Source organism: Arachis ipaensis, chromosome B9 (assembly GCF_059453495.1).
Source record: "Arachis ipaensis isolate K30076 ecotype BB chromosome B9, ASM5945349v1, whole genome shotgun sequence".
NCBI lineage: Eukaryota > Viridiplantae > Streptophyta > Magnoliopsida > Fabales > Fabaceae > Arachis > Arachis ipaensis.
This window is the reverse complement of record NC_142444.1, coordinates 46745301-46751996: the sequence shown is the minus strand read 5'-3', so window position 1 is coordinate 46751996 and position 6696 is coordinate 46745301.

Below are 6696 nucleotides of genomic sequence, written 5' to 3'. Positions count from 1 at the left end.
TTTTGAAATTTATTGTATTTTCTCTTCTTTTTATCTTATTTTGTTTTTGGTTTCTTGGGGACAAGCAACAATTTAAGTTTGGTGTTGTGATGGGCGGATAATTTATACGCTTTTTGGCATTATTTTTAGGTAGTTTTTAACGTGTTTTAGTTACTTTTTATTATATTTTTATTGGTTTTTATACAAAAATCACATTTTTGGACTTTACTATGAGTTTGTGTATTTTTCTGTAATTTCAGGTATTTTCTAGCTGAAATTGAGGGACCTGAGCAAAAATCTGATTCAGAGGCTGAGAAATAACTGCAGATGCTGTTGGATTCTGACCACCCTGCACTCAAACACGTTTTTATGGAGCTATAGAAGTCCAATTGGCATGCTTTCAATTGGGCTGGAAATCTAACATCTTGGGCTTTCCAGAAATGTATAATAGTCCATACTTTGCCTGAGATTTGATGGCCCAAACTGGCGTTAAACTCCTGCCAGAGACCCTTTTCTGGCGTAAAACGCCGGAATTGGCACCAAAACTGGAGTTGAACGCCCAAACTGGCACCCAAGATGGCGTTTAACTCCAAGAATGGCCTATGTACGTGAAAGCTTCAAAGCTCAGTACAAACACTCACCAAGTGGGCCCCGGAAGTGAATTTCTGCACTATCTGCACTTAGTTACTCATTTTCTGTAAACCTAAGTTACGAGTTTAGTATAAAAACTACTTTCAGAGATTCATTTAGGGGGGATGACATTTTACATCTCATATTGTATCTTCTACGGCATGAGTCTCTAAACCCCATAGGTGGGGGTGAGGAGCTCTGCTGTGTCTCAATGGATTAATGCAATCTATTGTTTTCTATTCGATCACGCTTGATTCTGTTCTATGATACTCACTCGTACTTCAATATAAAGATTATGATGATCCGTGACACTCATCATCATTCTTAAATTTATCAACGCGTGCTTGACAACCACTCCCATTCTATCTGAGCTCAACGTAGTCATTGGGCGACAGCTTGAGTGCGTATCTCTTGGATTTCTAATCCACGAGTTTGACTTGCATCTCCTGACAACAGAGCATTCAAACCCATGAGATCAGAACCTTCATGGTAGAGGCTAGAACCAATTGGCAGCATTCCTGAGATCCGGAAAGTCTAAACCTTGTCTGTGGTATTCTGAGTAGGATCTGGGACGGGATGACTGTGACGAGCTTCAAACTCACGAATGTTGGGCGCAATCACAGTGTGAAAAAGGATAGAGAGATCCTATTCCGACACAAGTGAGAACCGACAGATGATTAGCCATGCGGTAGCTGTGCCTGGTATTTTTCATCCGAGACGAGAGATCCGACAGTTGATTAGCCGTACAGAAACCGTACCTGGGCCATTTTCACTGAGAGGATGGATGGTAGCCATTGACAACGATGATACATGAACATACAGCTTGCCATGGAAGGAAGCCATGCGTGTTTGGAGAAGAAGACAGTAGGAAAGCAGAGATTCAGATGACAGAGCATCTCCGTAACCTCAACCTATTCCTCATTACTAAATCATAAGTGTCATTCATTTCATGTTATTTACTTTTCATAAACAAAATCATTTATATCATTTGAATCTCCTGACTAAGATTTACAGGATAACCATAGCTTGCTTCAAGCCGGCAATCTCCGTGGGATCGACCCTTACTTACGTAAGGTATTACTTGGATGACCCAGTGCATTTGCTGGTTAGTTGTACCAGAGTTGTGAAAAGTGTGATCACAATTCTGTGCACCAATGCATTTTTATGTTTCCATGCCTCTTTTTGTTTATATTATTTGTTATTGTTGATTTCTTGCTTATGTTAGTTATAGCTTTTATTAATTCTTGCATTTTGTGATGTTGACTTTTATTGCACACTAGGTGTTTGATAAAATGTTTTCTCTAGTTTTTGAGTAGTTTTCTTTACTCTTGGCCTAAGCTAAGGGAATTGGATGACCTTGAGTCATTGGGTCTCATTAATTTGGTGATTTGAGAACCCTTGGTGGTCAATTTGATAACCATTTACACTAGCCTACTACTAAGTCAATTAGTAGCTAGGTTAGGACCTATGGATTGATGTTGATCAAGCCTATTTGACGTACTTCAATCTTGAAGTAGACATTGTATGCACTTCAAGCATAGAGGTAGACTAAATGGGTTGGCCCTCATAATTGTCTATACATGGTTTGTAGACAAGGATGGGTGATCTCAATTCCTATGCCTAGCCAAGAGTTCTTTCCCTTTCTTTACTAGTTTTTGTCATTTACTTTCTTGTTATTTACTTTTCTTATTAATTACCAAATCAAACCCCCTTGCATCTCCATAGCCAATAATTGATCAGTTCATTGTAATTCCTTGTTAGACTACCCGAGGTTTAAATAATTCGGTTAATTTTCATTGGGGTTCGTACTTGTGACAACCAATATATTAAAATTTGATTTGAGTATTACTTGTTGGTTGGGAACTATACTATCAACGGAATTAATTTGTGTGAAAATTCCTAACCGACGGTTTTACTCTTTCAAATTTTTGGCGCCTTTGCCGGGGAATTGCAATGGTTTTATATTATTGGCTATTGTGAATATGTGAATATGTTTTCCCTTTTGCTTGTTTGTTAGTTTTTGTTAGGTTTAGGACTTTGTTGTTTATTTTTGTTAGCTTTGTTTTTATTTGCTATGAATTGTCATCCCTTTGGCTATGAGTTTAGTTCAAGTTATGTTGTAGGAAATGGAAGCTTCAATGAGGATGTGCATCAAGGATTTGGGAATCAAAGATGGGAGGAGCCTCAAGGGATTGATCAACCTTCTTGGCAAGAACCTCCTCCGGTCTCTTATAGGTATAATTCCACCCTAATACATATCAATCTAATGGATGTGGTGATCCTCATTGTGGTTGTCAACAACCACCACTATATGCTTATGAACGATCTCCTCAACATGGTTTTGAACCACCACACTCACAAGCCCCCTACCACTAAATACCTCCATATAACCCTAATCCTTATCCATCATATTAACCACCTTGCAAGCCGTATGAACAATACATAGAGCCACCACAATTTTAACATAACTACTCCCAAGAAGCACCTCCATATACACCATCTCCATACCCTTACCTAGATGAACCACCTTCCAATTATGGGCCCTTTTTCCCAAATAATGAATCCTCTCTTCAGTGGACACTGTCTTGACCTCTCCCTTCATCGAAGTCTCACTAGATGAGTACAGATGCTGATTTCTGGCAACTGTCTCAATGAGTTCTTGAGCTTCCTCAATTGTCTTTCTCATGTGGATTGAACCACCAGCAGAATGGTCTAAGGACATCTTAGCCATATCTGTGAGTCCGTAATAGAAGATGTCTAACTTTACCCAATCTGAAAATATTTCAGTAGGGCATTTCTATAGCATCACCTTGTATCTCCCCCAAGCATCGTAAAGAGACTTATTAACTTCTTGTTTGAAGCCTTGAATGTCTAGTCTTAACTAGGTTAGCTTCTTTAGTGGAAAGTATTGATTCAAGAACTTATCCACCAGCTAACTCCATATTTTCAAGCTTGATTTGGGTTGATTATCCAACCACCTCTTTTCTTGGCCATTTACAACAAATGAAAAGAGCAACAACCTGTAGACATCCTGGTCAACTTCACTAGTTCTTACTGTGTCAGCTATCTGCAAGAATTCAGCAAGGAATTTTGTGGGCTCCTCTTGTGGAATTCCTTGAAACTGGCAATTTTGTTGCACTAGAAAGATCAACTCTGGGTTGAGCTCAAAATGAGCTACTCCAATAGGAGGTATACTAACACTCCTTCCATAGAAGCCAGGAGTGGGAGCTGTATAAGACTCCAAAGTTCATTTGGGTTATGCCTCTCCCTCGAGATCCATAGTGTATTCTTCCTATTCCTGCATACACAGACAAGAGACAAAGAAAAGTGGGAGTCTCTATGTTAGAGTATAGAGAGCTCCCAGTGAGATACCCAAAAAGAAATTTTTTTTTGAAATTTGAAATTAAATAAAATAAAAATATAAAACTAAAAATAAATTAGAAATTTCGAAAAAAATAATAAAAAAAAGATTAAGAAAAGATATGACAACCACTTAACTCACTTAACTAACAAGATTAAAAATTAAAAAGGATATGTTCGAAAATTGGAGAGAAAAAGTCAAATAAAGATTCTGAAATTTAATTTTTTTTTTAAAACAAAGTGAAGATTTAAAATTTAGAAGTTTAAAATTTAAAAAGAAGATAAGATAAGGAAGTTTTAAAATTTTTAAATTTAAAAGAAAGATAAGGTAAAGATTTGAAAAGATTCCGAAAGAGAATATTAAACTTTACTACCAAGAAAACACCAAAATTTTAAAATTTACAATAAAACAAACAGTTAACTAATAAAGATTTGAAAATAAAGATAAAAAATTTTATTTGAAAATTTTTTGAAATTAAAAAAAAAAGAAAAAGTCAATAAAAGATTTGAAAAATTAAATTAGAAAAGAGCAAGTCAAACAAGATAAGATAAGATTTTAAAATTTAAGACAACATATTTGATTTTGAAAATTTGAAATTAAAAAGAAGAGAAGGTCAAAGAAAGATTTTGAAATTTTAAATTTTGAAAGAATAAGTCAAACAAGGAAAGATAATAATTGAAAGATTTGAAAAGATTTGAAATTTGAAATTTGAATTTTGAATTTTGAAAATTTTGAATTTTAAAATTTGAATTTTAAATTTTGAATTTTAAAATTTTGAAATTTGAATTTTGAATTTTAAATTTTGAATTTCGAAATTTGAATTTGAATTAGGATAAGATAAGATTTAGAAATTTGAATTTTAAATTTTGAATTTGAATTTTAAAATTTGAATTTAAAACAAGATAAGATAAGATATTTTTTTGAAATTCAAAGAAAGGAAAGATAAGATAAGATTTTTGAGATTTGAAATTTTGAAATTCGAAAAATTAAAAAGAAAACACTTAAAGACACCAAATTTAAAATTTTTGAAATCAAATGACGCAATTTTCGAAAATTTTGGAGAAAAAACACAAAAGGACACCAAACTTAAAAATTTTAAGATCAAACCAAGAAAAATACCATGAACAACTCGAACTCAATGAAGAACACTAAGAACAATTTTTCGAAAATTTAAGATGAGAAAAACACAAAGAGACACCAAAATTAAAAATTTTAAGATCAAAGACACTAGTTTTTCGAAAATTTTTAAAAGACAAATACTAAAAGCTACCAAACTTGAAAATTTTGAAATCAAACAAGAAAAATTACCAAGAAGGTTTCGAACACCAAGAAAGAAAACAAGAACAATTTCGAAAATTAAAGAAAATATGAAAACAAAGGGGTCGCCAAACTTAAAAACTTACACAAGACTCAAACAAAAGATAAAGATTACTAAAGAAAAGAAGAGGTTTTAAAATTTTTTTGAAAAAGAAAACAAGAAAAACAATTAAAAGAGCAAATAAACCATAAAGACGCACCTAATCTAAGCAACAAGATAGTCCGGTAGTTTGTCAATCTCGAACAATCCCCATCAATGGCGCCAAAAACTTGGTGCGCGAAATTGACTCCGCAAGTTTTGCATAGATAGACCGGCAAGTGCACCAGGTCTTCCAAGTAATACCTCAGGTGAGTGAGGGTCGAATCCCATGGAGATTGTCGGATTAAGCAAGCAATGGCTATCTTGTAGATCTTAGTCAGGTGATTAGAAAAGATAGTTGTTGGTTGAAAGTATAAACAAATAATAAAAGGAACGAAATACCAAATTAATGTGATAACAGTAATAGCAGATCAGTTATGGCTTCGGAGATGATTCCTCCTTCTGGATCAACTTTTCTCACTGTCTACTTCAACCCTAAATTATGGCAAGTTGTAAGTGATTCATTTAATGCTATGGTTAGTGGTCATTAATCTCTTCTGCTTCAGATCAAACGCCAGTGTCAATAGTCATCAAATCCAAATGAAGGCGAAGCTCTAGCAGTCCAATCTCTGATGATCCTACTTAAAATGCCACAAAGGCCCTAATCCCGTCGTACCTCGGCTGAACAGATGCCTCCAAGTCCCCAACAAAGTTGTAGATTAGCCATCTACGAGATGTATAATCAAGCTTGTGGTTCAGTACTATCCCTTCAAGGACTCGCAAGAACCCATGTAGAATAGGGATGACGGTCAAGTTACACTCCCAATTCATTAGGATGAAGAATGAAGATACATCTTAGAATACAGTCAAGCATATATTGAAATAGAACAGTGATATTATTAATCCATAAGAATCAGCAGAGCTCCTAACCTTAACCTAGGAGGTTTAGTTGCTCATATTGTATAAAAAATAATGTGTAAGGTTTGAAAATAGTGTGTAGAAGAGGAAGAAGATCCTAAACAAGGGTGATCTTCTCCTTTAAATACTTATATAATACTTAGGGATTACAAAATTAAGATAAAACGGACTCTTAGTGCTAAAATCCACTTCTTAGGCCCACATGGTGAGTGTTTGGGCTGAGCTTGGGGTATAATCATGAGCTGGGACTCCCCTTGGGGTGTTAAATGCCAGCCTTGGTCCTTTGTGGGCATCCAAATGCTAAGCTGCTCCCTTTTGGGCATTGAATGCCAAAAAGGAGGTGATAGTTGGGCGTTCAACGCCCAATTTGGGCCTTCATTTCCAAAAACAAGTATGGACTATTATATACTGT